This window comes from Nicotiana tabacum, chromosome 19 (assembly GCF_000715075.1).
Source record: "Nicotiana tabacum cultivar K326 chromosome 19, ASM71507v2, whole genome shotgun sequence".
Classification (NCBI taxonomy): domain Eukaryota; kingdom Viridiplantae; phylum Streptophyta; class Magnoliopsida; order Solanales; family Solanaceae; genus Nicotiana; species Nicotiana tabacum.
Window position 1 is genome coordinate 128,718,140 of NC_134098.1, and position 10,686 is coordinate 128,728,825.

At 35.8% G+C, this 10,686-nt stretch overlaps 1 pseudogene; it reads right to left on the reverse strand.

Moving 5' to 3' along the window:
• Positions 1 to 82: 82 nt before the first annotated feature.
• LOC107762677 (ferric reduction oxidase 6-like) lies at positions 83 to 10,468 on the reverse strand (annotated as a pseudogene).
• Positions 10,469 to 10,686: the final 218 nt, after the last annotated feature.

Below are 10,686 nucleotides of genomic sequence, written 5' to 3' on the forward strand. Positions count from 1 at the left end.
AAAAGTAATACCAATTGCCTTCACAGATATAGGCACACACTACTTAGAACTATTTACACAAAAAATGTGGAACAATTTGTGAAGGCGGTCAACTATCTAAACCTTGTTAAAAGATCGGTACGATATGTCAAAATGCATTTGTACATTGCAAACCATCTGGGCGAACATCACAGCCTCGGAAAACTATAGAAATAAAATATTCATTTTAAGAAAATTAGCATATTTTATAATATGGTATTTGAATTTTTAACCTTAAGTGTGGCTTTGGTGGAGTAGTAGTTGGTTCCATTTTTTGTTTCTTACTTCCTTCTGCATCAGTCACATGTATTGACTCTTCTTTCATAATTCCCTCGGCACCAACCACAGATGTTGACTCTTCTCGGAGAAACATGGTTGATTTTTCACTGTATGATAAAAGGACCAGAGAACCTGCATTTGCGTCGGTGTTCTGGATAATGACCTCTGTAACTGAAGCCTGAACAGTTTATCTGCAAGCTGTCGATTGATATGGGCAACACGGAATGACTCATGCTTCAAACAGATAGCAAAAACAATGGACTCGCCAAAGCTTACCTTTATGTGTTAACCATGAGAGTATTATATTAACTTTGTTGGGTTATATTAACTACAACGTTGTATGTGTATGTACCTTAACACTGACGATTTCATATATCTGTTCAGTCCTTATTGACAGCATTCTTTCGGCCAAGCCTTTATACACTGTTACCGTAGTTGTGCCAGTTTCGTATGTAATTTCTACCTCAAAGTGGCACCTATCCTGTGGTATTATGTAAAATATTTTAGTTGAGGTAGAATGGATGGTACTCAGTATGAAATATTATCAATGGCATCATGTTATTAGTAGCAGTTGTTACCTTGAAATTAACATTTGTTGCAGCTTGCAGTTTATGCATTGAACCTCTCTTTTTATTTTGCTCCGAACAAGATGGTTACATTCTAAACAACCTAGCACATAAAATTCTTGGAAATGCTCAGGTAGCAAAATTTCTCCTTTGACGTAAAAAGTTTCCAACTGCAAAATGTAATTAATGAAACAAGACGTTAGTTCTGTGTTCATAACATAAGCAGTGGAAGCTGCTAAATCATCAATTGTTAATTGCATATAATTTTCAGCAGCGGAATAATACAAAGCTGCATAGTTAGTAAAACCTCATGAGGAGTGTGTTGTGACAATAAGATGTAAAAATTACTTAACTAATTTTATGTAAAACTAAATTGCGAAAACTATTCTGTTAGATATTATAATAGATTTATTAGTCTCAAAAGCCTCTTTCCCAAATATTAAGATGTCGTAGGATACAAATAGGATGTAATATAGTAATAAGAGTTTTAAAAAGAATTTCAAAATAAATCTAATTTTAAATGGAACGATATATAACTTCAGTGAACAAATATAGCTTGTTTGATATTTTTTTCTTTAGGATTTTTTATAGTTGAACTCTAACATAAGATTTTATTCCAAAAATTTATACTCCAATATTGTTTAGACCATACTATTATTGGGCCAACACGAACAGTAGCATATTAGAACATATTGGACAGTTATCCATATTGTATAAAAGATACGCAACGACAGCGTATGGCGTGGCAGTTATCGGTATTTTATCTTGTAATTTAATAAACTCACAATGGAGGTTTGCATAATAATAGCTGAAACAGATAATATTTCATCATCAACAGCTACAAGATTAATAGATGAAGGTGATTCCATTGAACTCTTCAGTATGTAATCCATTAGCATTTGTTTGTTCTCATTTCCCCTGTAATTTGCATAATAAATATCATGCAATTGTTTTTTCATATAAGTAACAATAGTTAAATAATGATGTCATACATTTTAAGCACAATTTGTATCGTACCAATTCAGCAACTCAATTGCTTGCACATACATGGGATTGATTAAGATTGTCGAGTTGTATCTTGTCGCCAAACGGAAAACTGTGTATGCAAATTTTGTTAATAAACAATGTGAAAGCGTTATCCATATATAGAAAAAGGAAGTTCATGAGCTTACCACCACGGTATTTTGTGGTAGCTATCCGCTTCGCGAGAATAACATGGTATTCTTATAGTTGCCTCGCTTGTCTCAGTAACTCAGTTCCTTCATTGCTTGCCAAGTCTTGCCATATAGTGAAGAAAAGAGGTTTCTTCCTGTACATTTGTAAGTGCCAGCTAGAGATTTTGTTATGTAATAGAAGATTAAATGACTCACCTGTTGTCCATAACTATGGCCTCTTGAAATCTCTTAGTCTGATCAGCGGTGTATTGCATTGCCCCATAGTTTGCCACCACAACTAATAGATCTGTTATTATAAACAAAAAAAAAATGTAGGTAAAACCAGTATTTTTGCATTCACCATGAGTTCCAAGTAATGAAGCTGTTATAAAGCATAAGCTAATTTGAAATATACCAAATTCAACACCGCAAGGCTGTTGTTCAACATCGAGGAAGGAAATCGTACTCAGTCTCGACGGAGGAGGTAACAGTGTCTCCTTTTCATTATTTTTCGGAATAGACTCCACAATAGTAAACCTGTCGACGACCCATTCAAACTGGACAATATGTAGTGAATAAGGCTATGGATTTCTAACCTTGGCAGTTGAAATCAGATACGTCTCGAAAAGTTCGTACAAGTTATCACATCATCTAATGTCGTCACCATAGAGTATTACACAAATTTGTTCCTCCTACAATGTTATTTAAAATGATAATGCACTAATTATTGGAAGAGTACAAGTGAGAAGATCTTATGTTACAGTTATAATTGTAACTTGCCTTACGTTTTCATCCTGCACAATTATTGTCTAAAACCGAACTCGCTGATCTCTGCTCTCTCTCGGCCGAAATTTGTCTACAGCCTGAACTTTGCAAGTCCATTCTATAGTTGACGGTGTAATTTCATTGATGGTACGTCTTTCTTCCATTTTATCAATATAACTTGTATATTAATAACCGTAAAATTGCAAGAACAAACCATCTCACATTACAAATATAAGGCAAAAGATATACATATAATACACTTGAAATATTTTCCAACAGTTAAGAATTCCTAGTGAAAGTTGGATGTGAACTTTTTAATCACTATATTTCAAAGTGCTGGAACTCCCTGCTTCACGTTCTATAATCTCTATTCCTTTGAGGAAACAAAAATAACTTGTCAAGATATACGTCATACGTCATAACAGAACAATTGAATATAGCAACTTCAGAGAAGTAACAACTCAACAGTTCACACATGTTCATTGTTCATGATAATGAGATTTACACCAATGACCCTAACATCTAGCACATTTGAGACTGTTCAAACATGTATACTACTATTTAACTGTTTAAGCGTAGAAATCGGCAAGTTTCTAGCTTCCAAATATGACAAAGGATTAAGGACATACTTCCCTATTAGTGAAGATTTACTCAATCACCTTTTTTGTATAATCCAGTTGATGGCATATCATTTTGTTGTCAAATAAAGAATTTAAAATACAACAGTATATCAGACATTCTAATTTCATAAAGAAAATGTAGTACACATAGTCATATGAGAAGACAACATTTACAGCTGTTAAAGTATTAGGTGTATAGGTAGTGGAATGTACAGCTGGATGCCAACTAGGCTAAGTTAGTGGAAGGTTTAGTTTGTTAAGCAGGTAGTTAGCAGCTAACTTGTTTGTATATATACATGGCTAGTGTACAGTGTTTGTAACAGAAAATTAACAGAAAATGAAGGAACTCTTTCTTCTCCATTAGCATGTAACTGCTTCTCCTTCATTCTCAGCTTAACAACTCAGATTAGATCTAGGATTTCACTAGAGTTCTTGCATATATACTCCACAACAGAATGGAGTAGCTAAGAGGAGGCACCAGTATATTTTGGAAATGGCTAGGTCACTGAGGTTTCAATCTTCTGTACCTCTCAAATTCTGGGGTGAATGTATCACCACTGCTGTGCATATTATAAATAGGCTACCTTCAACAGCCCTTCAAGGCAAGTCTCATTTTGAAGCGTTAATTGGTCATGTTCCTCCTTTGGACCATATGGGAGTGTTTGGATGTCTAGGCTATGTTACTGATATGAGACGATCAGACAAGTTTGCTCCTAGAGCTGTTCCAGTTGTATTTCTAGTCTATTCTATGACACAAAAGGGTTAAAAAATGTATAATCTTTACTCTAAAGGCTTTACTGTCAGTAGAGATGTGGTTGTCAAAGAAGATATCTTCCCTTTCAAATATGCCTCTAGTACTATCTCCTCTATATTTTCTGTGCTGGATCTCAATAATCCTATTATTTTCTCTGAGAACAAGTTAACTCCACACCATGTTGCACCTAATGTTGCATCACTAGATGATGCAACTCCTCACAATCACTCAAAGAGTGACTCTTCTGCACTCCATGAGGATGCTGTAGAGCCTTTTGTTGATCTTCCTGCTGATTCAGTAGTCATCCCTGCTGAGCCAATATCTTCTATATTGCCTACTGCTGAACCTGCTGCCAGTATAAGATTTAACAGGGACAATAGACCACCAATTTAGTTGAAGGATTATGTTACTCACAACAAAGGCAAGGCTCATAATTAGTTGATTGCAAAGTCAGGGCTTGGTGGTGCCAAATTTGCTGGTACACCCTTGGAGACCAGTTCAAAGCTTACTTCTGTTGAGTTTGACAGTTTCATGAACAAAGACTTTTCTAGTGAAGCTAATGCAGAGGATAAAGAACTAGAAAATGCTGGACCTTATCAGAGACTGATTGGCAGACTTTTATATATCACTATGACTAGAATTGATATCTCATATGTAGTGCAGGTGCTCAGCCAGTTTATGCACAAACCTAAGCAATCTCATATGGATGCTACTTTAAGAGTAGTTAGATACATCAAGACTGCTCCAGGTCTTGGTCTGTTGATGCCCTCAGAAGGCTCAGGAAGACTTGAAACTTATTGTGACTCAGACCGGGGTGGATGTTTGCAAACTAGAAGATCTATTACAGGATATGTAGTCAAGTCTGGCGATGCATTAATATCCTGGAAGTCAAAAAAGCAGGAGACAATTGCTAGAAGCAGAATTTAGGAGTATGGCATCAACAATTACAGAGTTAACTTGGCTCACATGACTGTTTTTAGAATTAGGAGTTGAGTTGCCCCTGCCTATAGACTTACACTATGATAGCAAAGCTGTAATTCAGATTACAGCTAATCCTATATTCCATGAAAGAACCAAACATATTGATATCGATTGTCACTTTGTGAGGGAAAAAATATGCAAGGATTGATCAAGAATCATATTGTACCTACTAAGGAGAAACAAGCTGATTTACTAACAAAGAGTCTTGGGAAAGTGCAGCACGACTATCTACTGTCCAAGCTGAAGTTGAAAGACTTGTTTCAACCATCAGCTTGAGGGAGGGTGTTGAAGTATATTAGGTGTATAGGTAGTGGAATGTACAACTGGATGCCAGCTAAGCTAAGTTAGTGGAAAGTTTAGTTTGTTAAGTAGGTAGTTAGTAGCTAACTTGTTTGTATATATACATGGCTAGTGTACAATGTTTGTAACAGAAAATTAACAGAAAATGAAGGAACTCTTTCTTCTCCATTAGCATGTAACTGCTTCTCCTTCATTCTCAGCTTAACAACTCAGATTAGATCTAGGATTTCATCAATAACATATTTATAGTAGAGGGAGGCAGTATATAAAGAAGCGAATAAGTGCAGAAACATCCAAACCAATCATAAATAGCTATCTTCTAAGCACATGTTTCAGTAAAACTCAAAGTCATATTTTGAATGTCAAAAAGAGTACAGAAAGCATAATTTTTTTACTCATAGAGTGAAATATAAGTTTTAACTTGAATTGTTAATTTTTACCATAGAAAAGAACAAAAAAATATTTAAGTAAACCTAGGAAATATGAAAATCTCATTTAGTTTGCCCTTCTCAGAGGCATATTGAAGCATTATGGCCTACCAACACAAAAAAGTTGGTCTATTCTGATAAGAAAGCGTTAAAACTTTGGAAGACATTAGGCAATATAGTTAATGCAAAGAAATAATTTAACATATCATACTTTGTAAATAGTTTCTGGTAGAAAGTAGAAGCATATTACTTGTTCTCTTTCTTTTAGATGGCATTCTCATTCAAGTTTGGTAATGCAGGTAATTTTACCACTAATAGTAAAGTTTAATATTTTTGCCAGTAAACATAAAGAAAATGTCATCAGTAATTTGGACATACTATATGTCATCTCGACATGTAATATTCTTATTATTTGAAGAAAAACGGAAGAAGTTCTGTTCTTGCTATCACTAAAAATTCTTAGTAAATTGGTTCACAAACAGAAGTAAAAATAACATACTATTCAAAGCAACAATAGAGAAAAGCACACAAAGAGATTTAGATGTACAGACAGTCCAAAATTTCTCAAAAAGCATAATCAGGAAAACCAAAAATTGACTAATAAACATACGATACTGTGCTAACCCTGGGAAACCACCAAAAAACAAGCAGCAATGAGATCGATAAAAATCAACATTGAAGGGGAATGTACAAATATTTTCCATAAAATCGAAAGTGGCGACCAAATTGCTATCAAAACAACAAAGAGCTTACAATAATTCAGAACAAACTCATCGATTATAGTGATAACAAATTCATCAGTCAGTTGAAAGTTGAAACAAAGCAAAAATCAGAGGATAAAGTAGAACGCAGACAGAGAAAAACAAAGAAGATGAATAGATAGAGACAGAGAGTGACCTATCTGTCGTACAAAAGTACCGCAAACTTCTTGTATTTACAGCAGCTGTCAAGTTGATTGACACGCGTTAGCTTTCAGCAAAATTTAGGAGTAATATGAAATGACCAAAATACCCTTTAGTAGCAAGCACACATGTCGTCCAGTTGTGTGCTAAGATAGGAGAAAATTGGATGCTTACTGGGGTGATTTAGAGGTCAAAACTGTGGCTGTTGAAATGGAAAATAGCCTGATGGCCTCTTCTTTGCAAGTTCTGCCTTCTGCACTCTTCAGCAACACTGGACTGAAGAGTAGGAGGACCACATACTATCACACCAATATCTACACTTCCCCAACTCTTTGCATGTGATCCAAATATCTCTGCAGAAAAATTAGTTAAAACACACTGTCAAGAAAACAAAGGAGAAGTAGACCTTGCAAAGTTCATATGCTTTTCTGAACATACCTTGGAAATCTGGTCTTTCACCATATCGAGTAGTATTAACAGATCGAGCTTCTTCAAGATTCTTGTGTAAAGAGGACTCAATATTCTGCTGCAGGTTGTTGACCTTCTTTGTGCTATCCTCTGGTTCCTCCTTCAATGAGGTTTTCCTTTCCCAAAGATGCCATAAAGCGATCACGAGACCCCCAAATATAACAACACTTGCAGCCATGCATCCAATCAACAAAAGCCCCTTGTACCACCAGTAATATATATTGTGTGGATTTATGTACAAGATGTCTAATAATGCTACAGTGATCACCAACCCAATTGTGGATACTATGACATACAATCCAGACCATCCAACATTTCCAGTACCAACCAAACTAGACATTCGACATCCACTGAAGCCAGGGGAGATTGAGGGGTGCATTGCTTTCGGTCTTTTGCCCTCCTCCTGAGCCAAAAAGAAGTAAAAATTACACACAATATAAAATGGAGTGATGTTACATAAACAAAATGAGAATACGAAGAACCAAATACCAATGAAGGTTGTGATTCCCGAGTCACAAATGTTTGAATCTCAAGATTCAGTTTATCAGAATAAAGTGGACAGATTGCCTCCATGTCAATTGTCTCAAGAAGTGGGAGCTCATCTGAATTTTTTATGGCCCATACTATTAGTATATTTCTTGGAAGGGAAGGCCTGCTATCGTTGATACGGTGGAGGATATCACTCTGGATAGTTAGGAAAGGAGATATTCCAATTCCACCTGCTACCAAAATGAGATTTTCATACCTGAGAGGAGAAACATGGTTAACACAATTGATTAGCCAATGAATTGGTACTGAAACAAAAGAATTGTATACTCAGCAGATAATGCTGGTGACATACGTTAAATGATATGGTGATTCATGTCCATAAGGACCTTCAACAGATGCTGTTAATATCCTGTTATGCTGCAAAATGAGCTCCATTTCAGGTTGTTCAACCGAAAGATTCAAGATATGTCCCTTCAGTTTTTCAGTCCAATCTCCAAGAACCTTTATAAGAATAGCAAGATGATGTTTCCCATCAAGGGGATTGGAGGAGACACTGAAAGGGTGCCACTACAGCGAGGACAGCTCGCGTATTTGTAAGAATATCCAGCCAAGGGCGTTGTAATGTAAATCTACATCGTGAGAGAAGAAATATTAGAATCACTGAAAAATGCAGTGGTGAGGAAATCAGTTGAGTTTAAAGATTTATCTTTTACTTGCGGGTTTTGAAAGAACGAGTTCAATGGTTCCACAAGGAAAGTATGTGGCTGAATGTATGACAACAATATTTCATGACTGGATTAGCTGGAAGTAAATTGGAGCACATATAATTGGTGCGTATAGAAGAATAATTCAAAGTTGTTCCTCCTTACTCCTGGAAGTGAAGACTCCCACATCAATAAACCAGCTGCAAGGCTGATAACTCCTGGAAGATGGGCTACCCCAATATTTTTCCACTGGATTAGCTGCATTAAGCACAACGGCAAAGTTCAAATCTTATTTTTTTCTTTACCAAGAAAACACACAAAGACGCATACATGTGATGAAGGGCTAGGCAAATGAATTTTCAGTTCTAGAACTCACTTCCTCCACAAGGCACCCGCGCATTGCCCAGCTAATCACATAGAATGGACCATGAAGGCTAAAAAGACCCATAGTAATATGTCCCAGCCAAACATGATATCGAGTGGCATGTTCAAATGGGATATCTGTAGCTCGAAGAAGAACTGAACCCCGTGCAACAGGTATAACCAAAAATGCTAAGAAGGTTAATCCAATGAATCCAAAATGACGGCCTGTTAGCTCCAGCAATATAGCGCTGAAGAGATTACAAAAGAGGATATTAGTCAATGACGCATAACCTATAATTGGAAAAAGAGGACCTGGGATATAGTTATTTGTTCCACCAGGCGGAGTCTAAATTCTGTTTGAAGAATAAAAATGAAATCTCTAATACAGTCTAATGACTCATGTTTAGCAAGAGCTTCAGTAAATTGGAGTAATCAATCTTTCAGGAAGAATATTTTAGTAGTTTTACTTTCAGAATTCTACTGCCATTGCACATATCTGGAGAACTAACTGCTACTTAAAAATAAGATAACATAAGGAACAAACTTGAAGGACCAAAAATGAATTAAGAGTATAATGGATTGAAACCTTTCCAAATATAGAGCAGTTGAGAGCCAGAAGATCAGTTCAAAACAAATAATTTTAGAGAAAGAATATCATGTAGTCCTTTCGGAATAATGGTTTGTATAGCTGAGTCATACATGTAATTATGAAAGGACTAAAGGTAACTAGATCGCTGAAATGATGATATTTTAGCCCAGCCGAAATAACATGGTCCAAACAATAGACAACAGTAGGCCTAAGTCTGTACAGTTAAAAATTGCATGATCTTGAACATGGTGAATGTTATTGCCATTGGGAAACAACGACTTTCTCTTTAAATTCATATAAAATATAACGAGAAATCAGTGAAACCCGAACAAAGAATGTAACATGATCATGGTAACATAATTACCTTTATTTTCTCTTTCATGTCTTGTACATGAAACGAGGATAAGCAGTCAATGCTCCGTATACTGTACATAATAACAACCCAGATGATGTACACTAAGAAGAGTATAACTCCAATCATTTCTGCAGCTGTAACAACCCCAAATGATCCATCCACCAGCACTGGGAATGTCCATAAGCGAAAACTTGGACCTTTTGCAGTCTTCTTCCTACAGCAACTTAAAATTCAGGTAACTACACAAGTTCAGAACATCCACTAACTTCTAAAGGAGTTCCTTTGAACTAAGAAATCAAGCTAGTAGATGCACATACACTTGGGGTTCATCTTTACCAGAGAGAACGAGGCGAATAACTGCAAGAAATGTAATCATGAAAATTAGGAAACTGAATATCTAGAATTTGCTTCCTGCAGTTCAACAGAAACTGAGATTACTTTATAAGAAATTGGAAAAACTGATGCAGTATAAGAGCAAGAAATTTTTCAAGTTGGAAATAAACCTGTTTTCATAAAGATAGTTCCTTGGTGTCTCAAATAAATTTCTTTTGCAATTCATTCATGTATGCCGAAGGCAATAAGAAAAGAAAAGTAGCCTATGCAATGAAGATCATCCACATTAATACATTGAGAATCAACTTTGTTGATGATACCCAAAAGGGTGTCTTATTGAGATAGTCAAATTCATCTTCTTTCTTAAAAGAAGAGGTTCTTGGCCTGAGAATTCACGCATTACAGAATCTTTAAAGTTGGCAACAATTAGTACTCTTCAGGACTATTCTTATACTTTATTTGGCCTATATCAAGCACCACGAAAATAAAGAAAGAATTTCTGGTCATAAAAACATAAAGGCATGAATTGCAGTGGTAGTTAATATATACTAGAAAGCTTCACTATAAATGTCACGACCCCAAATGAATCCTCCGTAGGATGTCGTGATGACACCTAGT